Source organism: Erithacus rubecula, assembly GCF_903797595.1.
Source record: "Erithacus rubecula genome assembly, chromosome: 3".
Lineage (NCBI taxonomy): Eukaryota > Metazoa > Chordata > Aves > Passeriformes > Muscicapidae > Erithacus > Erithacus rubecula.
In genome coordinates this window covers 98,912,938-98,929,211 of record NC_136689.1, presented here as the reverse complement: position 1 = coordinate 98,929,211, position 16,274 = coordinate 98,912,938, and the positions used below count along the sequence as shown (strand labels likewise).

Here is a 16,274-nt window from a genome sequence, read left to right as displayed (position 1 = left end):
GAGTTGTGTGCATAAAAGATATCAGTGAACATTTCCCCAGAGCTAACATTTGACTCAGACCAGCAAGAAAATTAAAAAAACAATACCAACTTCCTAAATATAGAGTATTTTTTCCATTTGCAGTCTCATTATTTGACACTCTCAGGACTCAACATACTACTTCTATTTAGCCTTTTTTATTTCTGCACTAGTATCCCATCCTTCTTGCAGTAGTAGTGATTGTGGCTCTTTGGTGGAGTGATGCTTGCTGATGGGAAAAGAGCATTTTGAACAGAGGCTGATACAATTTGAAGCTTCAAGTTCTGCCTGGTTTTTTGGTGGCTTTTTTACACCACAGATGGTTACTTGTTGTAGGTCTGAAATCTATCCCTGCAGGAATGGTGGACTGCATTTCCATTTCACTATTCCTTTGGTTCCTTGTCAGTAGCTGATGACCAGAATACCTGCATGGAAATGTTGGTGTAGTGGTTTGTGCATGTGATGATGCCCATGGGTTTTTGGTGCTTGGAGCAGAGGAGAGCTGTAGGCTAGGGGAAGCTTGGATGCTGCTGAAAGCTGTGATCAACAGAGATGCATGAGTGTCCAAGAAGTGTCAGCAACAGTTCCATGTATTTTTGGCTGTAATGATATAGTTTAGAATATTTAAACTTGTCTGATACAATGCTGTTGGTACATCAGAAGTATTTGAAATGTGGTGAGGAAACAGGGGGGATATCAACAGATCTGGGGAAAGAAAGGGAAAACACAAAGTGGAAAACTGCAAAGCAGAAGAAATAGAAAAAAAAAAAGTGTGGGGAATGTTGGATATAAGTCTTTGTCTCACTTGTTATGTATAGGAAAGGGAAAAATGAAATTAAATGACAGGCAGCAACAAGCTCAAAATTTTCAGTTTATTTATGAAAACTAGTTATAATATGTTGCAACTAAACAGATTACATGCTGTCTGGAGAGCTTTTTCTTTTGTGCACCTGATTACACATGCATTTAGGTAGATTTGGTTATGTAACATATGTCAGGTTAATTTTTCAAGGTGTTGTGTGCATGTTGACTGTAAGTTGGTACTGTCTTGTATCTTTCTTTGCAATGATAATTTTCACTTAAAAAAAAAATCTTCAAAATTAGGAAACTTTCTTTTTTTTTTTTTTTCAATTTAAATTTTCCACACTTTTCTCAGTCTGGGCAACCCACTGTGTTTTTAATTGGGCATGAAATTAAAATAGATTTGTTTACTCACTTAGTTGGTGTTATCTGACCTGTCAATGCTGCCAAAACTGTGTTGGGCCAAACTTTGAGGCTAATGTGTTGCTCTTCTTTTCTTTTTTTACATCCTTCAGAAGCCATAGTGTTTATAACTTAAAAACTAAAGCAAACAAACCCCACATGGTGAGTTTTAAAAAATATAACCATGGTGTGTTATCCTTTTCCCAAGCTGGCTGATTGCACAAAGCAAGTAACTGATCTTTCCTAATAGTCCAGTAGATCTGTGTATGGGATTATTTGGATTGTCATTGTCATGACAGAAGTTATTTTATATATATATATATATGAATTATATACTATTGAACTTAAGCTAATATATTTTAATGAATTCCAATATGTATGTGCATTACTAAAATAGTGAGTTTTCTGCAGCTGTGAAAGGTCTGTATATATATACATATATATACACATAGATACACAAGATTTCTGTGGTGTATATAAGATTAGTGGTTGAAGCATGATTTTGGATCTTATTCAGATGATTGTACAATATAATTCACTTACTTGGTGTTTCTTGGGTTTTTTTGCATTGGCAAATGTGTGATTGAATAGGTGCTCTGCTCTTGCATTGGTGTTGCATATAGTCTCTTATGGATACATTTATATGGAATTAATTATTTAAAATTCTGTATTTTGCAGAAAATGCTCTCTATATTATGACTACATTATCTTTTGGCCCTAAATATTTATTAAGTACCTAGTGGAATTCCAATGGTTAATTGGTTTTGCTGCAAATGTGTAACATAATGTAGTTTAAGGCTAGATGGAACTATTAGATTGTGATCTCCTCTAATCTCTGGGGAACAGATCAAGAATTATTGCTGAATGAAGAACAAATAACACTGCACCTGTAAGCATCAGGAGAGAAGTGCTCAGGAGTTAGTGTGTGAAATCAGATGGCACTAATTCCCTTATGAACAGACACTGGCAATGTGGCTGACTGTTTGAAAAACACATTATTATCTTGCTTTCAGGATTTGTGTGTGAATAAATTTCCATGGTCTGGGTTAAGGTGTGACTGTACATTGTACTGACAGTTCTGTACCAGCTGTGCACAGGGGGTTCTTGAGAGGCTGTGTGTGTGAAATGGCAGTGTGAGCCACCAGTGCTGGCAGAGCAGAGCAGGCAGCTCAGCTGGGAGGTATTCCAAGTGCACTAGGAAAAGTATCTACGCAGTCTTTATGGTGCCTTATGCTGTAAATTCCTATTCCTGCAATTTTTTCTTGTGTGTGCATATCTTACGTCTTATTTTAAATGGAATTCAAATTCTGACTTCATTATGCTATATGTTTATTACACTCCATTTCACTTTTATTGTCTACTGCAGGAGATTCAAGAAAATCTTTTGAGTTGGTCAAAGGATGATGATTATTTTAAAAGATTTCCCCTTCCTCCTCAGCATCTGTTACTGAGTGGCTTGCAGTAGCTGTTCCTGATGCTGGCATCTTACAAACTTGAAGAAACAACAATAAAAACCCAAGAGACAGTGTAGGAGACATACACACAGAGACAAGAATTTGTTGCTGTTGGTGTGAAATACATTGCCACAGCTGTTTGAAGTTAGATGAGCATGCATAAATATGACAGTTATTGTGACTGTTTAATTTTTTCCTACTTTTTAAGTGTTTAACCTTCAGTGTTCTTTCCCCCTCTTTGTGGTATTACAGTCCAGTTATTATCTCCTGAATTCAAACACTGCTGCTTAGGGCTGTAATAGATGCTCTTGTGCTGATGTATTCTCACTTTGCACCAAAGCATTTCAGAAGAATGAATTAGTGAGTAAAACAGAAGCAAGGCAGTGTTCTTTGTTTACTTTTTCAGAAGATGTCAAAGCAAGCATATTAACCATACCACATTATCTGCCTCTCTTTGTGACTCAGTTGTTAATAGAGCCCAGACTTTTTGCCCCTGTGGTGTTTGTAGCATAGTACAGTCACAGAATATCCTGAGATGGAAGGGGCCTACATCACGTCCAATTCATATTAAATTTTTAATAGTCAATAACACTTTCTTTTTTTTTTTCTTTTTTTGAGTTTTCAGACTTCTTGAAAATTTATGTTAATTAGATCTCCCATAATTTCCTCTCATGCAGTTGAGGCTTCATGGACAATAGTGCAAGTTGTGTGCATCACTGCTGGTGAAGAAAGCTTCTATAATTGGAATATTTCTCTATTGTTTTCTTTTAAGGTTATGCTGGATGCAGTAGGAAAAGCAGATTCTCTGTCAGGGTGATGTAGGTGAAACAGAATTCCTTTAGGGATTACTGTAATGCTGATTTCTAATGTAACAGCTTTTAATTTTATTGGTTTAGCTAACATTTGCAACTGAACTGCTACTTCCTAAGCATTTCTTAAATGTTGAAAATAATCTAAGAGGGGAAGGATGATGTCTTGGTGCTTTTCCAATTTTCAGATGTTTTGGTCATATTATAGTTTAGACAAAATTCTTTATGCATGAGCAAAATGTTTATGACTTAATAGTAAAACCTTGGAATAAGCAAAACTTTGTTACTACTTATCTGTGTGTTCATTGTGAGCCCTTAATTAATTCTAATGATAAGATTATCAAGGTTAATTTGTAAATATTTATAATTTTAATAAATATATTAATAAATCTTCTTATTTAAAGCCAGAGATACTTTATTTTTTAAAATATTATTTCAAGGGTACATATATAACAGTAGATATTAGGTAAAAAGTGTAAATATGTCACATGATTTAAAATAAAAAAATATTTAGTGTATGTGCTAAGATGAGAAGAGATATGCTTATTCTCTCCACAGTAATCACCTATAGCCATCTCTCAGCAGATCCCAGAGCACATTACAAAGGAAACTAGGTTTCCTCATTTTATGGAGGCAATGTAGATCATCTGCCTTACTGATTCATGCTGCACTTTCTGGGGTTTTTTTTAATATGTCATAACAATTATGAATGCCTCAAAAGCTCTTGAAAACTGTCAGTCATGCTCAAACACGATTTTATTGTCTTCTGCAAGCATTCTGGTAAAATGTCTTCCTGTGTGATTGGGTATGGCCCTTCTACAGAATATTTTGTTCTCCTTAACCTTAATGCTGAAATTATATGGACTAAAGAAAAGAGAAGTTCAGGTATTTGAGCTGGATAAACCCCCATGAATGTACAACTTGGTTTCTAATGTAGCATTTAGCATAAATGAATTTAAGGCAACATAAGTGTGAATATGGACATAATTCTGTCTCCCTCAAAAATTAAATGTGGGCTTTTACAATAGTTTTATCTTTTACACTTGTGTCCACTCATCAAACATACTCTGTTTAGGAGTGGCTTATGCAATGTAAACTTTCTGAAAGCAAAATTTATTTTTAATTTATAGAAGTTTTAAGAATCTACTCAAATATTAAATTGTATAGATTAGAATGCTTATCTGATATGTGTAGATTGGACTCATCTGGAGAGGTAGTAGAAAAACTTAGCTAAATTTTTTGTTTTAATTAAGACAGATATCAGTTAAGCAGAAGATTATTTGCACAAGAAGCTTCATAAGTATATTTTTATCAGTCTCATTTAAGCTATCATATTTCAATATCACTGTCTTGTAATGTAAATTACTGTGACTTACTAATTTGCCACTAATTTTTTATTAACGTAATGACAGGAAATTCTAATAAAATCAGTTAAGCTGATATTAATTTGCTATGGCTTTGGTATTCTGTGTTGGAGTATGGAATATTGTACTCTCTCTATGATACACAATTTCCAGCCACTTCTTTGGAAATAAGTTCTGGAAAACTTTTCGAAACTTCTTGCAGCTGGTCTTAATTATAATTGGGTAATATGTGGAGACTTCTGTGCTAGACTTGTTTTTGCAAGTTTTATTCCTGATCTGCGTCAGAATAAAATCTCTTTGTTATTTTTAGTTTTCATCAATTTCAGCCAGGAAAAAGCAGTAACAAACCTCTACTTTCTCTGTTCATTTACTTTTCTGCGGGAAAGTCTGGTAAATTCTTGCTCCTAGGAGCCACTTCCATTGTGTTAAGATGGACAGAGATAGGAGTTTCCTGAAACTACCCCAAGTTGGGAATACCTGCAATGCAGTTAACCTAAATAAAGCATGATGGTGTGCAGTGAAACTGGTTATGAAACAGTTTTGATGCAACCGGTTTGGGGTTTTCTTTCCTGAACACTGGGCACGTAGCCTGTGAGTTGTTGCTGCACTTTCTAAAGATAATTGTCATAGATATTCTAAAAGCTAGAAAATATTTGGCCTCTTTACCGTATGGAAATTTTACTTCATGTCACCTGAAGTTTTCATAACAAATGAACATTTCTATTTTATTATTTTTTTTTTACATCTGTGGCAGTGTTAATGGGGAAGGAGCTTAACCATTGATAATTTACAGTGGTGGTACACTGTCTAGATTTCACCCATGTAAATCTGCTGCTGCCTTAGCAACAGCTACAGTGTATCATTTAGTGCTTAGGCTGTTTGTGGACTGTACAATATTATAATTATAGAAAGAAACATACAGCTGTTGCATGTAGATGGGTTGTGTCGTGTTGAATTTTTTTGGAGGGATACACGGGATGGATATATGTGCATCTAGTTCCCAAGGTTCTTGTTCCCCAGTGCTGTCTGTAGGTAAAGGAGCAGTTGATGATTGTTTTGGGGATACTGTACTCCAACACAGAAGAAAGGAGCATGGCAGCAGATAGAAAGCGAGAAAGCTGTTCCCATTAATTGTGAGAAGCAGGACAGGACTTCGGAATCCAAGGGGCATCATGGCCAGTCCTGTGCAGGGTGAGCAGTAGATGCATTTGGCCTAGGAGAAGCCTACAGCAGAAAGGAACAAGGTCAACAATGCAGAGAACAAATACTTGATCAGAGCAGCACTACTAGAAAAATTTCTGAAAAAAGCACATCTACATCAGATTCTGATTAGCTTTATGTCCTATTTATGATGTAGCAGACACTGTCAGGCAGTAACCGTAAAATTTCAAGTATGTCAAGAAGGATGCTGTTAAGTGAGTAATTCTTTATATTTGTTTACAAAGACACATTTTGCACATTTTGCACATTTTGCTGTGTGTGAAATCTTCTGTTATACTGTGCAGTGTTTTAAATTATGCTTAATACTTGTAATACAGTATGGAACAAATATACAATACTTTGAGAAGCCACCTTAGGAAGATCATTAAAGATTATTTACTCTCCAGCACAACCTTTCTTTTCCATCTCCATTTGAATGCTGTTAACATTTGTTGTACTTGCTGTTCACTTTACCACTTTTTTTCCAAAAGAATAGGATTTTGCTAACAAGCAAGTTCCTCAGCAGAGCAGTGTTTCTGGGGAAGAGTAGCAAGAAACCTGAAATATACTGAATGTATTGAAGAAGTCTCAAAATATTTATTTAAGTGTCAATTCACCTAGGTGCTCACTTGAGCTTCTTTATGAGGGTAAAGATGATATATTATTAACTGTATATTTTCCCTTCAAAAGATAGTAATTTAGTGCACTATTGTACTGAAATGCAATTGTATAGGGAAGCATGGGTTAGAACAGAGCCATGAGCTGGAAAGGGAGTGATGTTTTTAATGCCAAATTGTTTTTAAATGTTTCTGAAGAGTAGATGTAAAAGGAAAGCAGCAAGTATTAAGGTACCTTTTAATCTGCTGCTCCAGCCATAATGCGTTCAGCAGCGCTTTAGGACTGCGTTAAGCACAACCAAGACATCTGTAGAGACTTGACATGGCAGAAAAGCATACAAGTAATATAAAGGCTGTACTGTGCCCATTTCCTTAAGCAGTTCAGAGCAGAAAAGGGAATTTATTATTTAAATGTTTATGAAAAGAACGAGAAGTTTTAATGTGTGAATGTGCAGAAAAAAAGAAGAAAGCCTAATTGAATAGTGCAGAAAGCTGCAGCTTTCAAAGCTAGTGGTGGCTTTTTCTTGCTGCTTAAATTAGGCTAGGAACAAGGCTTTCTTTTCCATTAAATAGCATAATTAGCCTTACAGTAACTGTCTGAGTGTCTTCAAGTCTCCTGTTTGTTTTCATGACCTCCTTGTTTACTTGCAGGAAGTATTATTAAAGTTAATAAGGGGCTTTGCTCACTAAGATGCGTGTGGGAAACCCACTTGAAAATGAGGTATGATAAGTGTTGCATGGTATGAGAAATAATTTGGGAATATCTTTTTTTTACTTTTAGTCTAAGCATTGAAGTTCAAGTTTCTGGTTTTTGGGTTTAGTTTTTCCAGTGACTTGCTGTCCCATGTTAATTAGATGTGTGATTCATCCTCCTTTTGCTTTGTCATTGAACTCCTCTGACAGGGTACAACTGTTACTAGCTATAGATTATTAGTATAGATAATTTTGGATGTATCTGTTATACTATATATAAATGATACATCTACTGTACTATATATTAAGTCTGAGTCCATGAAATTTGATGAGAGACCTGGATTTAGCCTTTGATATCTAATGCTTGGTGTATTTTCCACAGCCTTCCTTTTAAATTGTGAATTTCTTTTGTCTGCTTTAATATACTCCTCAGTCTAATATTAGTCCTCATTTTGTCTCCAAACAAGAATGCAGTCCAAATGAACTCCTGTGAAAGGTTGTCTGCTTTTTGGGGATAATTTTTTACCCCCAATTTAAAAAGAAATACTAATTGGCTTAATACACTTGCTCCTCACAGAACGTGTTTGTTTATTTTCATTCATTCATTATCCTCTATGTGCAATGGCTCATCTTTGTTAATAAAGAAGAGGGATTAGGCAGTGACTGCGTGGGTGAGAACACTGTACATCAGTAAGTAACAGTGTTGGTCTCTGAAAAATTTTGAAGTACTTTGATTTCTGAATTAAACCTGACCAAAGGCTTAAAATTTTCATTTTAATGCATTCCAGAGTGTATCTAAGAAGCTTCTTCGATCGTGGAGTGTTTGATTAACATGCATATTACTAACCCAAAAGAAAGCTTATGTAAATCTGTGTATGCTCTTAAACTGGAGTAGTTGTACTCTGTAACAGATCAATTTTGTTCCTGTTAATTGAAGAGAAAAGCAGTGATTGGCAGACTGAAAGAACTAACAGCTATTCTGGTTTACCCGAAAATCCTAACTTTAGAAAAAATTCTCAAACTCCTTGCATTATTAAAGTTACCTCTACAAAATCTCTAGTGTGTGTTATAGAAAATAGAGTTGTTTGCTAACCAACTCTATAGCCCTTATTAAGCTTTTTCCATTCTGTACAGGCAATAGCTCTGAAATACAGAAGAGATTGCATTAAATCCTTGGCTGGCAATTTTGTGTGGGATTGAGTATTGAAATGCAGCAAAGCAAATAATGAAGGCATATGTTTACCTATAATTCTTTTTACCTTGGGAGAAGGATTAAATAGGAACAGTTTGGTTGTTGTCAAATTCTTAACAGTTGCTTTCAAGCATGAAACAGTCCCCGGGCTCTCAGAGGATTTACTTAGCAGTTTGAATAGAGAGGTCTTTACTGCTAATGGAACTGAGATGGCAGGCTTAAGCAATGGGGTGCTTTATAGCCTCTTCAGCCACTTGAGAAGATGTAACATCAAATAGCTGAAATCGTCTTGGTCTCCATTGGTGTTTGGGAAGTTGCACAGAGATTGATGAATAAATAATTCAGAGTTGTATGAACGTCTTGATGGCAGAGCGTTGCAAGTATCTAAAAGCATGATTCACAGAAGGTTTAGTACCAGGAGACATTCTGTAGTTTTTGTGTGAGCTTTGCCCCAGGGAACATTTACTGAAGTTTCAAAGAAAAAAAAAAAAAAAAAGAGAAGGGGGGGGAAGAAAGAAACGAAATCTAGTGGGATTGTTTGAGGTTTGTAGTGAAGTGTTTAAGATTCTAAAATATTCTTCATAAAAGGGATATATTGTATTTGGGAGGATGGCTTGCAATTACTGGAACTGTTTTGTAGTTAAGATGCTTGCTTTTAAATTCCTTTGCTGTATGATAATTTTTTGATCAAAAAATCCCCGTGATTTTGAACACACCCCCATCCTACCTATAAATCAGATTTTCAGTTTTGTTTTGACCTCAGGGTAGTGGGGTTTATTTATTTTTAATTTTTTGTTTGTTTGTTTTTTGTTTAAAGTTAATATATGGAGTAGATTTTTTCTGTGAAAGGAGGAGGCAGCAGAAGGGCTATTAGCACAGGAAGAATATTAATTTACATATCCTAGGATTTCCTTTCTGCCAAATGAAACAACATTATTTTGGATTTCAATTTTAAAAAGTACAAGAGCTTTCCTTCCAGTACTCCCTTCTCCTCTTTAAATTTCTTATTAAACCTGGTAATGAGATACCTAGTATTTAGAAGCTGTACTACAGGGATCAAAATGTAATGCGACAAACTCTTCTGGTTGAATTTGCACAAATTTGGGATAATTTTCTGTGCGTTAAAAAGGTTCTTGCTGTTCAGTTCATCTAATTTTGTCACATGCTAATTGCTGTGCTGGTATGAAACTCTTAAATTTCAGCTTCTCTAATTTTTCCTCCGAAAGCTATAAAGTCTGTGCTGTGACTCATCTGTAAGAAGGTCCAATAACAATTCAATTAATTTATAGATTTGTAGATTTTAATTTTCTCTGCTGCCTACACAGGCTTTCCCATTACAATTCATACTGGCTTTTTTGCTTGTATGTGGAAAGGTGTTGATACAGAGGGTCTGTCTGATGGCTAAAGGATACAAATCCTGGGTTAGGAATTTTAGTGGTAAATTACTGTCACTTAGATAATGTAAATGAATGTGTATTTCTAATTGAGTTTGTTTACGCTTTGAGGTTCTACTCCGTTGTATTCCATTGCGCTTTTTTTTTTTTTTTTGCTAGATGAAGAAATTATTTATTATCAGAAGTCTTATTGTTTTTTAAATTATTTAGAAAATGAGTAAATTTCTAAATATTTAGAAAATTAGTTATTTTCTCTGAAACCTTCTGAAGTAGTTATTTGGACTTCATAGGTCTCAAATAAAATGGCAGATTTTCCAGAGCTTCATTAATGCTTGTGTTCCTTCTAACGATTCTTTGGTTTGTTCTGCCAAAATTGTCTGTTGTACACTGAAGTCTGCTAAGTTATCTATCAAAACTAAAAAGTGACATTGTATTTTATTATTGAGTGTTATGATTGCAATATCAGCATTAGAAGGTTTTTGACCTTGGCTTCATGTTTTTAATCCTTTAGGTTATGATTTCCCACCCCACAATCCTTAAAAATTGGCATCCCAAGACTTCAGAAACTGGAGTTTGTGTCTGGCGAAAAGGTTCAACTATTATGACTACAGGTGATACCATCATGAAAGCCTGTATTTGTACCTGTATTTGCCACTGGTCCCTTCAGATAATTGATAAATACTCTCTCACCTAATATTTTGCTCTTTGTCTGGAGCCAGAACCCTTCTGATTACATTCCCTTGCAGTCAAAGGAACAGCAGCTCTAATCTGATATTGCCTTGCTGTTTTCTGCAAAAAATCATCTATGAGATTTAATAACAAATGGAAAGTATCATGAAGTCTGCTGCCAGGATAAGAAGGTACTGCTGTGTTGAGCAGGAACGTACTTCCAAGCAGGCTTGGAAACCAAAGCAGAATGTAGCAGTTGAAAACATTTTGCTTATTTCTAAGAATGAGCCGTATCAACAGGGGGCATCCCAAAGAAAAGTGTAAATCTTCCTCAAAAGGCTTTCAGGTACTGTCTGAAATGTCCACGTGGACATGTGCTCTCTGCTGTAAGCATTCTGTCAAAATGGTAGGTGAATTCGCAGTTCCCGTGGGAGAATGGGAAAATGATGTCCATCTCCAGCTGCCTTTGAAAGCTACTTGGTGGCTTTTAGTCACTCACCTGATTCTTATTTTTTCCAAGGCTTCCCTTTGGTAGGCAATCCATTTAGTGACCTCTTGCTGTGGAAGTAAGGGCACCTTTGTTCAAGTCAGCAGACCTCGGCCTGAGATACTGTTACATTTACTTGCCTTTTAAAAATGAGCATCTCTTCAGGGACTTCGTTAGCTAAACTCTGAAATGTTCTTGGGAACCTAAAGACTGGTCACCTCCTGTTATCCAAGAAATAGTGTACTTACAATTCTGCTCATGTGTTCAGGGCATAGCCAGCTTTACAAGCTTCTCTTCCCATTTAAAGGAAAGTCAGTGCTATTTTCCAGGTCAAGCACTCTTTCCTCAGCTATGAAGTGAGGCACAAGGCTTCTGAAATCAGGAATATGAAATGGGACAGGTTTGTTCTCCCTGAATCTTTTGGGAACCCATGCAGTAAGGCATTTTGTAGCTATTTGCTCATCTTGCTGCAAAGTGTTTGGGATGAATTCCTTGTGGATTAGAGGTTGGGTGAATTGTAAAGTCAACCAGAAAGTGGAGTAGTTGCTCAGGTGGCTGACTGTGACCTGTGAGCTCATACACAAGGTACAATTCCAGCAATTTGGTTGCATAGGCTTGCAGAGGGATAAAAAATCAAATATTATTGGCTGATGAAATCACTGGATTAACATTGAGAAGATGTTGGCAAAAAGATAATGTTTTAGCTGCTGTGAGAGTGCATGCATGGCAGAGGATTTATTTTCTTAAAGAAATGCAAACTTCTGAAATTGAAATCTCACAAGAACAACGCTCTGTCTGCATATTAGATTGGGCAATTTTGTGATCTGATCATTTCAAACCCCTTGTGTTCAGTATCTCCCTCTCCAGTGTAGTTGTAAAAGAAGAAAGGGGAAATCTGAAATCCTGTACTGAAATTCCAGCTGTATGAACAGATGCCATTGTGGTGTGGGTTGATCTTACACAGCCACAAACCATATCCAATGATAGTGCTGAAAGGAACTCAGTTAATTCAAATGTAATAGCTATTTTGATAAATTACTTAGGTATATTATACAGTGTTGAATAATTCACAAAAGAGTATTAATTAAAAAAAATAATTGGTCTTTATTCCCGAAATGTAAAATGCTAGTAAATGCAGGTTAGTCTGCATGCTCTTGCAAATATTTGGCTCCATGTGAGTCTCTGTTTCTCTAAAACACAATAATAGAATTCCCATATCTACCAGTATTAACCAATTTTTGTAAAAAATTGAAGTGGTTTTAAGGCAGACTAAGTCAGTGTAGTAGAGCTTTTTTAATTTAAAAAAATGCACTTAATGGCTCTCTCATACAGAAGTCTTCCAGGCCTTCTGCATTATTGTGTAACAGGAGATTTTGAGCTCAGGGTCAACTCATGCTAAGAGGGAACCCAGCCTTAAGAGTTCATAGCTCTTGTTCTGTTGTCAATTTATAGTCTTATGAGTGCTAGATTTGAAAAATAAATGTTCACCTTTGAGACAACCCAGCCTTCCTTGTGTTGCTGTGTTGTTTCTGCTAATATTTTGCATGCATTTATCAACTGATAACATTTATCAGTTTAAGATTGTAAGAGAAGAGCGTTTCAAGGAAGTCTTTAATTTGTGATTTCTACACATTGGTGTTAGCTGGCTTTCTGGCTGTCTGTGGCCAGCATTTTAATATTACGTGAATAAATTCTTATCATAAAATTAAAATCATATTCCCACACCACAATCCCCAAGTAATATAAAATAAAAGATCTACTCTGGTATCACTGAAACTTGGAAGTGGGTGCTGGTTTCTCATACCCATAATCAAATAGCCTTTAGTCCTTTGCTACAAAACCAGTGAATTTCTGTAACTCTTTGCCTTTGAAACTGCTGGTGATTTGATAAAGATGTATACAGGTCTGTTTTGGCAAAGCAGAAATTTGTGTATGTACCATAACACATACTTAGTGCTGGGTTTCTGTACAGCATAGTGGCTTATGCAATGTTGGAAGCTGCTAGAGTTCATTAAAAATTCCAGAGGTTACTAATTATAGTGCTGGGAGCTAAATATTTTTAACCTCAAGGATTGCCCCTTCTTACAACTTTTGGTTTTTCTGCATTTTGTTGTGTAATAATGTCTACATATCTCGTTTCTCCATCGTGATTTATGGCGTAGTCTTTATCCTTTATCATAGAGATCTTGGGGAAATTTTTTGTTTGTTCAGAAAATCAGCACAGCTTGCTGTTGGGAAAAGTTGATTTTTACTAGGCAAGAACTTGCTCTGTGCTCCAGGCCTAAGAATAATATGATACTGAAAAGTGTTGTTGAACAAAAAAAGGAAGGGTAAAAGATTAATAATTGCTTTTTAAAAGGCCAGTTTCCTTCTTTTGTTTCTCTTTCCTTTTAAAGGAAGCTAATCTGGTTTGGGGGTTATGGAAATTTTTAGGTGGTGTGTAGATTATAGTACCAGAAGGAGATGGGGTCAGGAGTTTGTGGATTGGTTGGTCTGTCTTCATAGTCTAAGCTGTAGGAATTTCCACAGTTAAGTCTTTCTTGAACTCTAGCATTTAATGTTCAGGCAGTGCATGTTTTTTTCTTTTGCCCCATGGTTCTGTGAAAAGCCCACAGTTATTTAATTGTCTGGGTTAATTGCTTGGGTTGGTCTGTTTGTGTTTAAACACTTTTTATTGTTGATATTTTCTGTTCTTCCTTCCTGGCATGGAGGTCCTTGTTCTCCATTCTCATTCTTCCCTTCTAAGTGCAGGTTTTTCTATGTGTTTGTCAAAGTGATTATATACTAGTGTCTGGCTTAGTGAGTGTTGCTGAGGTTCGTGTGTCATGCTCTTTATTATTTAATGTTTCTTTCTCAGTCCTTCCATCATCTTCAAACTCAGTTTGGGGAAGGTGTAGCTTTCTGAAAGGTTAACAGTGTCCTGTTAAATATTTTTGTTAAGACCTCCCACTGCATGCTTAGTGTTTTGTGTTTTTTCCCAGGTAGTTACTGTATGTCTTTGACTAGATTTCAGTTACATTAGCAAATATAATTTAAAAAATTTTCCTGATTTTTCTGGTACATTATTGTAAAATCCTCATGAAGAAAATACATCAAAACTTCCATTTTGATAAATTTGCTTTCAAGCGCACCCTTCAGATTTTTAAGGTAATATCCAAAAACTGGTATTAATTTATGGTAGTTTGATATAATTGACCTTTTTAGCAGCTCTTCTCTCACTGGAGATTATTTCAGGATCAGGGAGAGTTCAGTAGGATTCTTGTTCTTGTCATTCTTTTAGGGTTTTTTTTTGTGTCATTCCAGCTTTATCTACTGATTGCAGCTTTATTTCCTGGAATTTGTTGGTATTTCAGGACTTCAGTTCTTGCACAGTTATTTCCTGAATGCTATGCATGCTTCACAAATTGCTGAAGTCATCTGTCTTGCAAAATATAAACTCTGTGATCTTAGTAGAGCTGCCTGTGGGATGTTAATAATTGTTTAACATTCTCATTTACTAAAAAAAAATTAACTTTTTTTCATTGTATGAGAAGACATACAGTGTCTTCTGCCTTACAGGACAGGTAACATCTGCAGCTTTGGATGCTTTTCTTAGCATTTTGAATATATGGAAGATAAAGCAAGTAAAGCTACATCTTTGCTTAAAGAACTGTGTAACTTGACAGAATTTTCTGGGTTTGAGTTTCTGAGCCCTAGTAAATGATCAAAAGCAGACAGTAACTTCACCAGGTTCATCAGACCATGCTCGTTCCTTAGTATTACAGCTGCTCAGTTTTAGCCAACTTCCTCTGGAGTTTGACCAGGGAAATGCATTGGACGCAAATGAAGGTGCACGGGATTATACACTGTGTGATTAATACTGATATAACTGCAGTGAAAACTGGCTGGTAATCTTCCACCCTACTGTCAGAAAGTGTGCTGTCTGAACACAAAGGTCAGGAAATCCCAAGCATAATCAAGAATGGATTATTTTGGCTGTACACACTTCTTATCTAAGCCTTGAGTCAGAAACAAAAGCTTTAGCTTTGCCAGATCTGCGGCATGTTGTCCCAGTGCTGCAGTTTATGTGACTCTGCTCTCCGGTTCCTGCTCTGTCAGCCCCTCAGTGCAGCATTGGAGACTCCTCCACATTTAGCAGCTGTAAAAGCTCAGAGGAAGGGGTGATTAGTTCCTGCTAGCTGTGTGAAGTTTGTGGCTGAGTGCAGGAGCAGTGTTTGTGTTGCTGTGTCCTGGCCAGCTGCTCGCCCACCTGGAGCCATCACGGCAGGTTCAGTGTCACACATAGTGGGGGACAGAGGGGAACAGCAGCGCTAACGAGGGAAACATGGGGACCCTGCTTTGTGGCATTTGTGATGAGATATGACAATTTGTGGCAGGAAATCCTGAGCTATTTCCTAGAGCTCGTATTTGTTCCATTGTAAAAGAGGCCAAAGTGCTGATTTTTCTTCCTTTAACTTTGATGAAACTTAAGTATACAAGTTAAAATTTGCTTTCTCACTTTTTTTTTGTGCAGGTAAGAGGGTTTGTGAGAGAAATTTTGTCTCTGCACTGCTGTATTTTATTTCAAGGCTGTTTTTAGTGTGTTTAACATTCTGCTGTGTCCTCAGGACAGTTCTTAGGCTTCTGAATGTTAGCATTGCTGAATCAATTATTACTTTTATTTGGATTTGATGAAGATTATGTTTTGCAGCATTTAAGGTCATTTGCCTGGGGCTGCCAGTTGGAGAGTGTGATTAGCTGGTTGGTCTGCCACTGCTTTTGTGGTCTTGGCCTTAAAAACACAGAGGACATCTGCATGACAAAGCACAGATTATGTATTTCCATGGTAGTTAAAAAACCTACCCAAATAGACTGGTGGAGGATAAAAGAAGAATAATTATGAAGGGTGGTTGCATTCCTGTCAAATTGCATTTCTTTCTAAGAGTGCTACTTCTAGTGAGGTTGCTTCTCTCTTTACTCTGAATGATGAAAAGCTGAAAACTCTGAGGTCAGTATTTTTTGTTATGAACAGAATTAATTTGTTATTAGACAGGAGTGGCAGAGGTCAGCTAGACTTATTTCCAGAATGCTGCTGTTCAGAAGTTAAGATAGGCAAGATAAGACAGTTGAAATAAAATACTGTGCTAGAATATCTACCTGACTAGCAGGTGAAGTATATTAACCTAGTGTACGAA

At 36.3% G+C, this 16,274-nt stretch overlaps 1 protein-coding gene across 6 annotated transcripts in view; it reads left to right on the top strand.

Annotated features, from left to right (window-relative positions):
* PTPRM (protein tyrosine phosphatase receptor type M) overlaps positions 1-16,274 on the top strand; it is a 445,192-nt gene that overhangs the window by 21,151 nt on the left and 407,767 nt on the right. The window lies entirely within an intron of this gene.